The 16,389-nt window shown below is 42.7% G+C and overlaps 1 protein-coding gene across 2 annotated transcripts in view; it reads left to right on the forward strand.

Annotated features, from left to right (window-relative positions):
• Positions 1 to 16,389, forward strand: part of LOC121576898 (mitochondrial inner membrane protease subunit 2) — a 176,515-nt gene that overhangs the window by 115,382 nt on the left and 44,744 nt on the right. The gene's annotated exons all lie outside the window — the stretch shown is intronic.

The raw sequence follows: 16,389 nt of genomic DNA on the forward strand, positions 1-16,389 counted from the left end.
TCAGTGGAGGGAGAGAGCAGCAAGCTGAGGGTCTGCCTCTCATCATCCCTCAGCTCTCCCTTTCCTCCGCTGACACTGACCAAAAAGGGACACCATCTTCCAGCTGATGGCGAAACTCGAGTCGCACCGCATTTGTATTTGTATTTTTAGGGATCCCCATTAACTCTTCCTGGAGTCCAAACACATTAAGGCACTTACATTACACATAAAAAAAAGATATCAGTACATCATATACAGTGGCTTGCGAAAGTACAACCTAGAATTAAAATGGTTTTTGGGGTATGTCTCTATAAGCTTGGCACATCTAGCCACTGGGATATTTGCCCATTCTTCAAGGCAAAACTGCTCCAGCTCCTTCAAGTTGGATGAGTTCCGCTGGTGTACAGCAATCTTTAAGTCATACCACAGATTCTCAATTGGATTGAGGTCTGGGCTTTGACTAGGCCATTCCAAGACATTTAAATGTTTCCCCTTAAACCACTCAAGTGTTGCTTTAGCAGTATGCTTAGGGTCATTGTCCTGCTGGAAGGTGAACCTCCGTCCCAGTCTCAAATCTCTGGAAGACTGAAGCAGGTTTCCCTCAAGAATTTCCCTGTATTTAGCGGCATCGTTCAATTCTGACCAGTTTCCCAGTCCCTGACGATGAAAAACATCCCCAGAGCATGATGCTGCCACCACCATGCTTCACTGTGGGGATGGTGTTCTCGGGGTGATGAGAGGTGTTGGGTTTGCGCCAGACATAGTGTTTTCCTTGATGGCCACAAAGCTCAATTTTAGTCTCATCTGACCAGAGTACCTTCTTCCATATGTTTGGGGAGTCTCCCACATGCCTTTTGGGAACACCAAACGTGTTTGCTTATTTTTTTCTTTAAGCAACGGCTTTTTACTGGCCACTCTTCCGTAAAGCCCAGCTCTGTGGAGTGTACGGCTTAAAGTGGTCCTATGGACAGATACCCCAATCTCCGCTGTGGAGCTTTGCAGCTCCTTCAGGGTTATCTTTGGTCTCTTTGTTGCTTCTCTGATTAATGCCCTCCTTGCCTGGTCCGTGAGTTTTGGTGGGCGGCCCTCTCTTGGCAGGTTTGTTGTGGTGCCATATTATTTCCATTTTTTTTATAATGGATTTAATGGTGCTCCGTGGGATGTTCACATTTCGGATATTATTTTATAACCCAACCCGGATCTGTACTTCTCCACAACTTTGTCTCTGACCTGTTTGGAGAGCTCCTTGGTCTTCATGGTGCCACTTGCTTAGTGGTGTTGCAGACTCTGGGGCCTTTCAGAACAGGTGTGTATATATACTGAGATCATGTGACACTTAGATTGCACACAAGTGGGCTTTATTTAACTAATTATGTGACTTCTGAAGGTAATTGGTTGCACCAGATCTTATTTAGGGGCTTCATAGCAAAGGGGGTGAATACATATGCACGCACCACTTTTCCGTTATTTATTTGTTAGAATTTCTTGAAACAAGTTATTTTTCAAATTTCACTTCACCAATTTGGACTATTTTGTGTATGTCCATTACATGAAATCCACATAAAAATCCATTTAAATTACAGGTTGTAATGCAACAAAATAGGAAAAACGCCTAGGGGGATGAATACTTTTGCAAGACACTGTAACATTGTTACACCTATCAACAACACAAAATGTGTAATACCATCATACAACAATATTAGAGTGTGTAGAGTGCGTGTGCTAGCACCCGTGTGCATATGCATGTGTCTGGACCTGTGTGTGTGTGTGTGTGTCTTTTCACAGTCCCCGCTGTTCCATAAGGTGTATTTATTTATTTTTTGTGGGGTGTTTTACCCCCTTTTTCTCCCCAATTTCGATCTTGTCTCATCGCTGCAACTCCCCAACGGGCTCGGGAGGCAAAGGTTGAGTCATGTGTCTTCCGAAACATGACCCGCCAAACTGCGTTTCTTAACACCCGCCCGCTTAACCCGGAAGCCAGCACACCAATGTGTCGGAGGAAACACTGTTCAACTGATGACCGAGGTCAGCCTGTAGGCGCCCGGCCCGCCACAGGGAGTCACTAGAGAGCGATGAGTCAAGTAAAGTCCCCTCGGCCAAACCCTCCACTAACCCGGACGACGCTGGGCCAATTGTGCGCCGTCCTATGGGACTCCCGATCACGGACAGTTATGCTACAGCCCGGGTTAGAACCCGGGTCTGTAGTGATGCCTCTAGCACGGCAGTGCCTTAGACCACATATTATGGAGGCCCCATAAGGTGTATTTTTATGTTTTTTAAAATCTGATTCTACTGCTTGCATCAGTTACCTGATGTGGAATAGAGTTCCATGTAGTCATGACTTTATGTAATACTGTGCGCCTCCCATGGTCTGTTCTGGACTTGGGGATTGTGAAGAGACCTCTGGTGGTACGTCTTGTGGGGTATGCATGGGTGTCCGAGCTGTGCGCTAGTAGTTTAAATAGACAGCTCGGTGCATTCAGCTTGTCAACACTTGTTACAAAAACAAGTAGTGATGAAGTAAATCTCTCCTCCACTTTGAGCCATGAGAGATTGACATGCATATCATTAATGTTAGCTCTCTGTGTACATTTAAGGGCCAGCCGTGCTGCCCTGTTCTGAGCTAATTGTCATTTTCCTAAGTTCCTCTTTGTGGCACCTGACCACATGATTGAACAGTAGTCCTGGTGCAACAAAACTAGGGCATGTAGGACCTGCCTTGTTGATAGTGTTGTTAAGAAGGCAGAGCAGTGCTTTATTATGGACAGACTTCTCCCCATCTTAGCTACTTTTGCATCAACATGTTTTGACCATGACAGTTTACAATCCAGGGTTACTCCAAGCAGTTTAGTCACCTCAACTTGCTCAATTTCCACATTATTCATTACAAGATTCTGTTGAGGTTTAGGGTTTAGTGAATGATTTGTCCCAAATACAATGCTTTTAGTTTTTGAAATATTTAGGACTAACTTATTCCTTGCCACCCATTCTGAAACTAACTGCAGCTCTTTGTTAAGTGTTGCAGTCATTTCATTCGCTGTAGTAGCTGACGTGTATAGTGTTGAGTCATCCGCATACATAGACACACTGGCTTTTCTCAAAGGGATTGCCATTAGTAAAGATTAGCAGGGGGTGTAAAGTCATAACACATACACTACCGTTCAAAAGTTTGGGGTCACTTAGAAATGACCTTGTTTTTGAAAGAAAATCATTTTTTTTGTCCATTAAAATAACATCAAATCTATCAGAAATACAGTGTAGATATTGTTAATGTTGTAAATGGCTATTGTAGCTGGAAACGGCTGATTTTTAAGGGAATATCTACATAGGTGTACAGAGGCTCATTATCAGCAACCATCAGTCCTGTGTTCCAATGGCATGTTGTGTTTGCTAATCCAAGTTCATCATTTTAAAAGGCTAATTGATCATTAGAAAACCCTTTTGAAATTATGTTAGCACAGCTGAAAAATGTTGTGCTGATTTAAGAAGCAATAAAACTAGCCTTCTTGAGACTAGTTGAGTATCTGGAGCATCAGCAATTGTGGGTTCGATTACAGGCTCAAAATGGCCAGAAGCAAATAACTTTCTTCTAAAACTTGTCAGTCTATTCTTGTTCTGAGAAAGAAGGCTATTATATGAAAGAAATTGCCAAGAAACTGAAGATCTCGTACAACGCTGTGTACTACTCCCTTCACAGAACAGCGCAAAGTGGCTCTAACCAGAATAGAAAGAGGAGTGGGAGGCCCCGGTGCACAACTGAGCAAGAGGACAAATACATTAGTGTGTCTAGTTTGAGAAACAGCAGGCCAAGGGAGTGGGCTCACTCACAATTTTGCCTAAGAACACAGCCATGAATAAAGAATGGTACCAACACATCCTCCGAGAGCAATTTCTCCCAACCATCCAAGAACAGTTTGGTGACGACCAATGCCTTTTCCAGCATGATGGAGCACCTTGCCATAAGGCAAAAGTGATAACTAAGTGGCTCGGGGAACAAAACATCGAAATTTTGGGTCCATGGCCAGGAAACTCCCCAGACCTTAATCCCATTGAGAACTTGTGATCAATCCTCAAGAGGCGGGTGGACAAACAAAAACCCACAAATTCGGACAAACTCTAAGCATTGATTATGCAAGAATGGGCTGCCATCAGTCAGGATGTGGCCCAGAAGTTAATTGACAGCATGCCAGGGCGGATTGCAGAGGTCTTGAAAAAGAAGGGTCAACACTGCAAAAATTGACTCTTTGCATAAACTTAATGTAATTGTCAATAAAAGCCTTATTATACTTCAGTATACCATAGTAACATCTGACAAAAATATCTCATAACACTGAAGCAGCGAACTTTGTGAAGACCAATACTTGTGTCATTCTCAAAACTTTTGACCACGACTGTACTATTATTCATTCTTAAAAGTGGTGATCCTAACTGACCTAAGACAGGGAATTCTTACTAGGATTAAATGTCAGGAATTGTGAGTTTAAATGTATTTGGCTAAGGTGTATGTAAACTTCCGACTTCAACTGTATTTATTCATGTCTCTACCGACTCCAGGAGAATCCTTTCTAAAGTCATGCGAGAATTTTTTTTTCTTCATTTTATTTGGAATGGCAAAACAGATAAAGTTAAACGGGCATATTTACATAAAGAACATCAGTTTGAAGGGTTAAAACAATTCAATATTAAGGCATTTCACGTCTTTCTTAAAGCTTCCATTATACCGAAATGATATCTATATCCAAACTGGTTTTCCAGCAGGCTAATAAGAAAGGCACATCTAATGTCCAAAAGGGTATTTTTGCTGTTATACAGATTAAAACCAACCATTTCCGGTGGATTGACAATGGATTCCTCTTTAGAGTATCCCCCTTTTAAATGAAGCCATACAGAGTTGGTTCCAATTCCAATTTCATCCTCCAGAAGAGGCAGAACAAATATTACAGCAAATAATATGGCTAAACTCCAATGTACTGATATTGAATCAAATCATATTTTATTGGTCGCATACACATATTTAGCAGAGGTTATTGCGGGTGTAGCGAAATGCTTGTTTTCCTAGCTCTAACAGTGCAGTAATATCTAACAATACACACAAATCTAAAAGTAAAGGAATGGAATTAAGAAATATAGAAATACTGTATTAGGACGAGCAATGTTGTAGTCCGAGGTATGTATGTATGTGTGTGTGTGTGTGTGTGTGTGTGTGTGTGTATGTGTATATATATATATATATTAATCAGCATATCAAGAAGCTGATTAAACAGCATGATCATTACACAGGTGCACCTTGTGCTTGGGACAACAAAAGGCCACTCTAAAATGTGCAGTTTTTCACATAACACAATGTTCATTTCTCTAACATAAGCCGCCGCTAATGTCGTTTTAGAGAATTTGGCAGTGCGTCCAACCGGCCTCACAAACGCAGACCCACGTGTATGACTTTGTGTGGGCGAGCGGTTTGCTGATGTCAACGTTGTGAACAGAGTGCCCATGGTGGCGGTGGGGTTATAGTATGGGCAGGCAGGCATAAGCTACAGACAAAATTGCATATTATCGATGGAAATTTGAATGCACAGAGATACCGTAACAAGATCCTGAGGCCCATTGACGTGCCATTCATCCGCCGCCATCACCTCATGTTTCAGTATTTTTTATTCATTTAACCTTTATTTAACTAGGCAAGTCAGTTAAGAACAAATTATTATTTACAATGACGGGCTACCCCCGCCAAACCCAGACGACGCTGGGCCAATTGTGCGCCGCCCTATGGCACTCCCATTCATGGCCGGATTGTGATACAGCCTGGAATCGAACCAGGGTCTGTAGTGACGCCTCTAGCACTGACATGCAGTGCCTTAGACCGCTGCGCCACTCAGCAGCCTATGATAATGCATGGCCCATGATAATGCACGGCCCCATGTTGCAAGGATGTGTACACAATTCCTGAAGCGTGCTGAAAACGCCTGAGTCACAGAGATGCATTTATAAAGCTTTTATGTTCAGACCAATGTTTATACAGCCCTCTGTGTGCAGAAAAACATTAATGGGTAGAGGGCCATTCTTGCAACCAAGAATACTCCCCCAAAAATGTGCTGCTATTCTCTAAGGAACGTTGTGAGTGGCTTGTTTACGCAGAGCTAGAGCGCTTTAATGGTAGTGGTAGGCATCTATAACAGGTTGTGGTATAACTGGCAGATGAAAGACCATCTCAGGTTGTAGTGACGTTGTTGACGACTAAGAACACAATGATGTTCCCTCAGGAAAAGTAATGTTCTTCTAAGTCTTCGTCTAAGACATGATGGAAGGACAATCTCAGATGGAGCATTTGTTTGTTTTTACTGTCTTGATGGGGTTTCCAAGTCTTAATCAGACTTCTGTTAATGTCCTGCGAAGACATTTAATTTGACTATCATGGTCTGTTGGGTTCAGCGTTATGAGAGTAGCGCCCCAGCAGCACTAGCTAGCCTAACGGTATGTCTATGGGATAGACAACCCCTCCTGAGCCACTGGTAATTCCTTCTAATCTACCTCTCTCACCTTGGCTCCCAGTAACTGTATAATCACCGCACTAGGAGGAGGAAGGCGCTGTTTAAATGAACCAGCTTACCGGGTCATTAGCAAAAGTTACATTATTCATTACGGAATGTGTAATCATAGCAGGGCCTTGGTGGCAGGCAGCTGTATAACATAGCGCTACTCGGAATGCTATATACGCTGCTGGAAGAGGGATAAGGGAATTCTCTCAGTCCCACCTTTTGAGAGCTAGCTAAGCTAACCATGCCTGCCCGCTTGGCGCTCAGCGCTCGCTCACATTGGCAGGAGCCATGAAGAAGCGCTGGGATCAAAGGATCCAGAAAGAGGTTAGGGAGCTGTGTGCAAATGAAGTTGGTAATTAACTATGTAGCAACTCGAAATGCTCATCACGCATGCTAGGGTTGTGAATTGTGCATGTGCACACACACAGATTTGTGTTTAGTTTGTTGTTGTTGCTGCTGCAGTTCCCCCCTTCCGTGAAGAGCCTCGCTCAGATATAGGCTAGATATAGCCTCATGTGGTGAGGTGACACTTGACTGTCCAGTACTAAAGCCATTCTTTGAGTTGGCACACAGTTTATACAGTTCTAAAGTGTGATTAGCTATGGTAGCCTCATTACTTACAGATAGAACCACCATAGAATTAAATAGGACACAATTTAATGTATCCTATGGATATAACCAAAAGCACATCCTGCATACTGTAGAGATTTTGCACATCATTAATTGCCTTTTATTAGATGTTTCCTTAGTATGTATGTAAGAAGTATAATTTATTTATTTATTATTATTATTATTTTAAAAAATGTACATCTACTGCTATTCTTATTATTGGAGAAGCTTCAGATGTAGATGTAGCTGCTTTCTGGCTTCCATCTATCTCTGCCCACGGTGTGGTATTGATGGTCATCCATACAGCAATGATGAATGCTTTGGAGTGCTTCCTTTCCTTCCTGTTTTTAAACTCTGAATTGACACATAGAAGACCAGTTCCTCCTAAATTGTTTTATTAAAGGCCCAGTGCAGTCAAAAATGAGATTTTCCTGTGTTTATATATACAGTGCATTCGGAAAGTATTCACAGCCCTTGACTTTTTCCACATTTTGTTACGTTACAGCCTTATTCTAAAATTTATTAAAATTTTTTTTCCCTCATCAATCTACACACAATACCCCATAATTCTCCCGAGTGGCGCAGTGGTCTAAGGCACTACATCGCAGTGCTAGCTGTGCCACTAGAGATCCTGGTTTGAATCCAGGCTCTGTCGTAGCCGGCCGTGACCGGGAGACCCATGAGGTGGCGCACAATTGGCCCAGCGTCGTCCAGGGTAGGGGAGGGAATGGCCGGCAGGGATGTAGCTCAGTTGGTAGAGCATGGCGTTTGCAATGCCAGGGTTGTGGGTTCGATTCCCACGGGGGGCCAGTATGAAAAAATAAATAATATGTATGCACTCACTAACTGTAAGTCGCTCTGGATAAGAGCGTCTGCTAAATGACTGACTAAAATGTAAATAATGACAAAGAGAAAACAGGTTTTTGTCATGTTTTTGCACATTTATTAAAAATAAAAAACGTAAATATTACATTTACATAAGTATTCAGACCATTTGCTATGAGACTCGAAATTGAGCTCAGGTGCATCCTTGAGATGTTTCTACAACTTGATTGGAGTCCACCTGTGGTAAATTCAATTGATTGGACATGATTTGGAAAGGCACACACCTGTCTATATTTGGTCCCACAGTTGACAATGCACGTCAGAACAAAAACCAAGCCATGAGGTCGAGGAAGTGTCCGTAGAGCTCCGAGACAGGATTGTGTCGAGGCACAGATCTGGGGAAGGGTACCAAAACAATTCTGCAGCATTGAAGGTCCCCAAGAACACAGTGGCCTCCATCATTCTTAAATGGAAGAAGTTTGGAACCACCAAGACTCTTCCTAGAGCTGGCCGCCAGGCCAAACTGAACAATCGGGGGAGAAGGGCCTTGGTCAGGGAGGTGACCAAGAACCCGATGGTCACTCTGACAGAGCTCCAGAGTTCCTCTGTGGCGACGGGAGAACCTTCCAGAAGGACATGCATCTGTGCAGCACTCCACCAATCAGGCCTTTATGGTAGAGTGGCCAGACGGAAGCCACTCCTCAGTAAAAGGCACATGACAGCCCGCTTGGAGTTTGCCAAAAGGCACCTAAAGGACTCAGACCATGAGAAACAAGATTCTCTGGTCTGATGAAACCAAGATTGAACTCTTTGGCCTGAATGCCAAGCATCACGTCTGGAGGAAACCTGGTACCATCCCTGTGGTGAAGCATGGTGGTGGCAGCATCATGCTGTGGGGATGTTTTTAAGCAGCAGGGACTGGGAGACTACATTTACATTTACATTTTAGTCATTTAGCAGACGCTCTTATCCAGAGTGACGTACAGTTAGTGAGTGCACATTATATATATTTTTTTCATACTGGCCCCCCCGTGGGAATCGAACCCACAACCCTGGCGTTGCAAACGCCATGCTCTACCAACTGAGCTACATCCCTGCCGGCCATTCCCTCCCCTACCCTGGACGACGCTGGGCCAATTGTGCGCCGCCCCATGGGTCTCCCGGTCACGACCAACTACGACAGAGCCTGGACTAGTCAGGATGAAGGGAAAGATGAACAGAGCAAAGTACAGAGAGATCCTTGATGAAAACCTGCTCCAGAGTGCTCAGACTGGGGCGAAGGTTCACCTTCCAACAGGACAATGACCCTAAGCACACAGCCAGGACAACGCAGGAGTGGCTTCGGGACAAGTCTCTGAAAACAAATAAAAAGGAAAATATAATTTATGTTTTTAGTTGTTCATAATCATATCCAGTTTATCAGCAAAGATTAAGGTTCCCTGTCTCAGAGTTTAAGTAATGAAATGCACCCAAAAAAAAATCACCAATCCGCTATTAAAAAGTCACCAGTGTTGTTTTAACTTAGTGGGCCACTGAGTGGGGAAATAATTACTTAAAGCCCGAAGCCCAAGGTGCAGTTTGAGGAAAGCTTGAGAAATGTGAACATTTCTATTTTAACGTCGTAGGCTACTCTAAGGAACGAGCAGGAGGTCTGGCCCCAATACAACAACCGGATAATGGGGCAATATTTCAAAATGGGATGATTTCACACAAAAATCTCCACAGATTAGGCTATTTTCTGGCCTGACAAATTGCAGAGGAATTGGGCATTTTAGAAGTGGAAACATTATAATGAGAGATATTTGTTTACTTCAGCTAGAGGTCATTATGCTGTTCTCACAGATGTTTTCCACAAATGAAACTAAACAACAGAGAAATGTACAAAACCCCTGTATTCCATGACTAAAATGTAAATTTGAATTGCATTAAATTCTGAGGCTTGGTTGAGGTTCATGTGATTGATTACATTTTGATCATGTCATCACAGTGGATCTTGATTGCTATTGATAGTACTGCATTGTTGAGGAGAGTTAGCAAGTAAGCATTTCACTGTACCGTTTAAACCTGCATCCTATGCACCTGACCAATAAACTGATTTTGATTTGATTTGACAGATACATTACCCTGTCTGCTGGATAGTTTTTCTTTGACATGGTTTGTTATTGTGCTCTCTGGCCATGCCTTCCCTTTCACTTCTGAATCCAATAGCAGCACTCTCTGCCCTCTTCTCACTCCCAGGCTTTCATTCTTCTATACCACAGTTCTCTTATCTCATTTTCTCACATATAGCCTAGGTCAGGGATCATCAACTAGATTCAGCCGCGGGACGATTTTTTCCTTGAGCAGGTGGTCAGGGGGACGGAACATAATTTGTAGACTGCAAATTGACCGCAAGAAGTCCAAACATATATAATATTTGACTAAAACATAATTATTTCAAACCTTGCTTATATTTGTATACGATCACATGTTTCTCTATTATGCGTGGGAATACTTGGGAACAGATTTCCAAAATGTTAATAACTTGGAGCTGTTTTCCTGGTGTTTTTACAGTCTTATGTCCAACAATTAAAATTCAAAAATAATAGTTTTTTTTGGGCTCAGTAAACTTAGGGGGACAAATAAAACCACCGGCCCGCGGGCCGCCAGTTGGGGAACCCTGGCCTAGGTACTGTACACTTTTTGTGACTTAGAAAAGAATGATAATACCACAGCACAGCTTTTGAATTGAGAGGATCTACACCTGCTACTTTACCTGATGTACCTAATATTCTCAGAGTTATTTGTATTTCTTTAGTTATTGGGTGACTATTAAAGGATTATACATTTGCCATTCGAGGCTTTACACACCTGTATTGCGCATTTTCACATAAATCACTGTATTGATGTCAATGGCAGATTTGCAGTTCATGTTACAGCTAAAGGTCAGGTTGCATGTGAATATCTCACATTATTGGATTCCGCCCTATACAGTGGGGAAAAAAGTATTTAGTCAGCCACCAATTGTGCAAGTTCTCCCACTTAAAAAGATGAGAGAGGCCTGTAATTTTCATCATAGGTACCTGTCAACTATGACAGACAAAATGAGATTTTTTTTCCCAGACAATCACATTGTAGGATTTTTTATGAATTTATTTGCAAATTATGGTGGAAAATAAGTATTTGGTCAATAACAAAAGTTTCTCAATACTTTGTTATATACCCTTTGTTGGCAATGACACAGGTCAAATGTTTTCTGTAAGTCTTCACAAGGTTTTCACACACTGTTGCTGGTATTTTGGCCCATTCCTCCATGCAGATCTCCTCTAGAGCAGTGATGTTTTGGGGCTGTCGCTGGGCAACACGGACTTTCAACTCCCTCCAAAGATTTTCTATGGGGTTGAGATCTGGAGACTGGCTAGGCCACTCCAGGACCTTGAAATGCTTCTTACGAAGCCCCTCCTTCGTTGCCCGGGCGGTGTGTTTGGATCATTGTCATGCTGAAAGACCCAGCCATGTTTCATCTTCAATGCCCTTGCTGATGGAAGGAGGTTTTCACTCAAAATCTCACGATACATGGCCCCATTCATTCTTTCCTTTACACGGATCAGTCGTCCTGGTCCCTTTGCAGAAAAACAGCCCCAAAGCATGATGTTTCCACCCCCATGCTTCACAATAGGTATGGTGTTCTTTGGATGCAACTCAGCATTCTTTGTCCTCCAAACACTACGAGTTGAGTTTTTACCAAAAAGTTCTATTTTGGATTCATCTGACCATATGACATTCTCCCAATCCTCTTCTGGATCATCCAAATGCACTCTAGCAAACTTCAGACGGGCCTGGACATGTACTGGCTTAAGCAGGGGGACACGTCTGGCACTGCAGGATTTGAGTCCCTGGCGGCGTAGTGTGTTACTGATGGTAGGCTTTGTTACTTTGGTCCCAGCTCTCTGCAGGTCATTCACTAGGATTTTTGCTCACCGTTCTTGTGATCATTTTGACCCCACGGGGTGAGATCTTGCGTGGAGCCCCAGATCGAGGGAGATTATCAGTGGTCTTGTATGTCTTCCATTTCCTAATAATTGCTCCCACAGTTGATTTCTTCAAACCAAGCTGCTTACCTATTGCAGATTCAGTCTTCCCAGCCTGGTGCAGGTCTACAATTTTGTTTCTGGTGTCCTTTGACAGCTCTTTGGTCTTGGCCATAGTGGAGTTTGGAGTGTGACTGTTTGAGGTTGTGGACAGGTGTCTTTTATACTGATAACAAGTTCAAACAGGTGCCATTAATACAGGTAACGAGTGGAGGACAGAGGAGCCTCTTAAAGAAGAAGTTACAAGTCTATGAGAGCCAGAAATCTTGCTTGTTTGTAGGTGACCAAATACTTATTTTCCAACATAATTGGCAAATAAATTCATAAAAAATCCTACGATGTGATTTTCTGGATTTTCTTTTTCTCAATTTGTCTGTCATAGTTGACGTGTACCTATGATGAAAATTACAGGCCTCTCTCATCTTTTTAAGTGGGAGAACTTGCACAATTGGTGGCTGACTAAATACTTTTTTCCCCCACTGTATATCATACACTATATATATATACAAAAGTATTAAAACCCCTTCAAATTAGTGGATTTGGCTATTTCAGCCACACCTGTTGCTGACAGGTGTATAAAATCGAGCATACAGCCATGCAATCTCCATAGACAAACATTGGCAGTAGAATGGCCTTACTGAAGAGCTCAGTGACTTTCAACGTGGCACCGTCATAGGATGGCACCTTTCCAACAAGTCAGTTCGTAAAATTTCTGCCCTGCTAGAGCTGCCCTGGTCAACTGTGCTGTTATTGTGAAATGGAAACGTCTAGGAGCAACAACGGATCAACTGCGATGTGGTAGGCCACACAAGCTCACAGAATGGGACCGCCGAGTGCTGAAGCGCTTGGCACGTAAAAATCGCCTGTCCTCGGTTGCAACACTCACTACCGAGTGAGCACAAGAACTGTTCGTCGGGAGCTTCATGAAGTCGGTTTCCATGGCTGAGCAGCCGCACACAAGCCTAAGATCACCATGCGTAATGCCAAGCGTCGGCTGGAGTGGTGTATAGCTCGCCGCCATTGGACTCTGGAGCAGTGGAAACGCGTTCTCTGGAGTGATGAATCACGCTTCACCATCTGGCAGTCTGACGGACAAATCTAGGTTTGGCGGATGCCACGAGAACACTACCTGCCTGTAAGCATAGTGCCAACTGTAAAGTTTGGTGGAGTAGGAATAATGGTCTGGGGCTGTTTTTCACCTTTCGGGCTAGGCCCCTTAGTTCCATTGAAGGGAAATCTTAACGCTACAGTATACAATGACATTCTAGATGATTCTGTGCTTCCAACTTTGTGGCAACAGTTTGGGGAAGGACCTTTCCTGTTTCAGCATGAGAATGCCCCCATGCACAAAGCGAGGTCCATACAGAAATGGTTTAACGAGATCAGTGTGGAAGTACTTGACTGGCCTGAACAAAGCCCTGACCTCAACTCCATCTAACACGTTTGGGATGAATTGGAATGCTGACTGCGAGCCAGGCCTAATCCCCCAACATCAGTGCCCGACCTCACTAATGCTCTTGTGGTTGAATGGAAGCAAGTCCCTGCAGCAATGTTCCAACATTTAGTGGAAAGCCTTCCCAGAAGAGTGGAGGCTGTTATAGAAGCAAAGGGGGGACCAACTCCATATTAATGCCCATGATTTTGGAATGAGATGTTCGACGAGCAGGTGTCCACGTACATTTGGCCATGTAGTGTATCTCCATGAAAAGCATAATGCTCTGAATTCCCTCTACATAGAATTTGTCGCCTTCAATTATAATATCCTAATTGCAGATGTGCAATCAACGACAATGAATTACTATATGTTGTGGTAGAAAAATGACCTGCAACTTTTCCCAGATCTCCCCATGGATATCATAATTAAATTGCAGTATATCATCTGCTGCCTATTTGTCATACACGTATTTCCCTGAGAGAATGATCAGTGGGTTAATCATATCTACATAAGAGGTCTGCCCACCAGTGTGTGTACGGTTACTGTTGAAGGATTGGGTGATTTAACACTCTTAACATACCCCCGTTGGAACAAGATTAACTTCATTTACTGAGAGGTATGGCACCTAAATGTTTTCCCCCTGTTGATTGATACTGGTGTGCAGCAGACATTAATATCAAAAGGGGTTGAACATGTTATTATGAAACTGTAGTGTAGGAGTTTATTGTTAGGAACAATTTCTCAGTTTAACAGTTAAAATTAGGGTTGCAATAAATTCCCTGGTCTTACAGAAATCCTGGTTTTAAAAAACAGGCGAACGGAGGAGTGAAGAATATGTGATGAAACCTCAGTGGAGGTCCTGTCAGTTCTTCTTTAAGATCTCTGCTTTCAAGTAAGCTACCCTAATGAACCAGGGAATATACTAAAGACCCAAGTTCTCTAAACGAGCGTTCTTATCTTGTTATCTTGTTGTGCAATTATCTGTCTTTGCAGTAAAGTAAAATAAAAAAAACACATCTCTAATACCTACAGCAGTATAGTTGTACCACTTTCTAGATGTCAAACGTGTTACTTGTCTATCCTGTCCCTGTTCCTTCTGACTTATAGCCCTAGTCAGTGTCGTGTATTCATGGATGCCAAGGGAAGCCAGGCTTCCCCAAAAAATGGACCAAGAAAAATATTTTGTCTCTCTGTGTTGCATAATTTTCCTTCAATTCGCAGGAGGCTGAATGTATCTCACCAGAGAAGGCATCTGAAAGAGCGAAACAGCACCCCTCTGTCTATGTACACTACCAGTCAAAAGTCTGGACACACCTATTCATTCAAGGGTTTTTCTTTATTTTTACTATTTTTTACATTGTAGAATAATAGTGAAGACATCAAAACTATGAAATAACACACATGGAATCATGTAGTAAACAAAAAAAGTGTTAAACAAATCAAAATATATTTTATATTTGAGATTCTTTAAATAGCCACCCTTTGCCTTGATGACAGCTTGGCATTCTCTCAACCAGCTTCATGAGGTAGTCACCTGGAATGCATTTCATTTAACAGGTGTGCCTTCTTAAAAGTTAATTAGTGGAATTTATTTCCTTCTTAATGCGTTTGAGCCAATCAGTTGTGTTGTAAAACACCAAGTCCATATTATAGCAAGAACTTCTCAAATAAGCAAAGAGAAACAACAGTCCATCATTAATTTAAGACATGAAGGTCAGTCAATACGGAACATTTCAAGAACTTTGAACGTTTCTTCAAGTGCAGTCGCAAAAACCATCAAGCGCTATGATGAAACTGGCTCTCATGAGGACCACCACAGGAATGGAAGACCCAGAGTTACCTCTGCTGCAGAGGATAAGATAATTAGAGTTACCAGCCTCAGAAATTGCAGCCCAAATAAATGCTTCACAGAGTTCAAGTCACAGACACATTTCAACATCAACCGTTCAGAGGAGACTGCGTGAATCAGGCCTTCATGGTCGAATTCCTGCAAAGAAACCACTACTAAAGGACACCAATAATAATAAGAGACCTGCTTGGGCCAAGAAACACAAGCAATGGACATTAGACTGGTGGAAATGTGTCCTTTGGTCTGGAGTCCAAATTTGAGATTTTTGGTTCAAACCGCCGTGTCTTTGTGAGATGCGGTGTGGGTGAACGGATGATCTCCGCATGTGTAGTTCCCACCGTAAAACATGGAGGGGGAGGTGTTATGGTGTGGGTGTGCTTTGCTGGTGACACTGTCTGTGATTTATTTAGAATTCAAGGCACACTTAAACAGCATGGCTACCACAGCATTCTGCAGCGATATGTCATCCCATCTGGTTTGGGCTTAGTGGGACTATCATTTGTTTTTCAACAGGACAATGACCCAACACACCTCCAGGCTGTGTTAGGGCTATTTTACCAAGAAGGAGAGTGATGGAGTGCTGCATCAGATGACCTGGACTCCACAATCCCCCAACCTCAACCCAATTGAGATGGTTTGGGATGAGTCGGACGGCAGAGTGAAGGAAAAGCAGCCAACAAGTGCTCAGCATATGTGGGAACTCCTTCAAGACTGTTGGAAAAGCATTCCAGGTGTATCTGGTTGAGAGAATGCCAAGCTTGTGCAACGCTGTCATCAAGGCAAAGGATGGCTATTTGAAGAATCTCAAATATAAAATATATTTAGATTTGTTTTTAAAAAATGTTGGTTACTACATGATTCCATACGTGTTATTTCATAGTTTTGATGTCTTCACTATTATTCTACAATGTAACATTTATTTTAAATTAAGAAAAACCCTTGAATGAGTAGGTGTGTCCAAACTTTTGACTGGTACTGTATGTGTAGGCCATCTATCTGATGCTGTCTGGTCATAAAGAATATGACATTGTTGCTGCCTGTAGCATTGAATGCAAGGGATGCCAGCGAGCATTTGGCCTCCCTTGA

Source organism: Coregonus clupeaformis, chromosome 11 (assembly GCF_020615455.1).
Source record: "Coregonus clupeaformis isolate EN_2021a chromosome 11, ASM2061545v1, whole genome shotgun sequence".
NCBI lineage: Eukaryota > Metazoa > Chordata > Actinopteri > Salmoniformes > Salmonidae > Coregonus > Coregonus clupeaformis.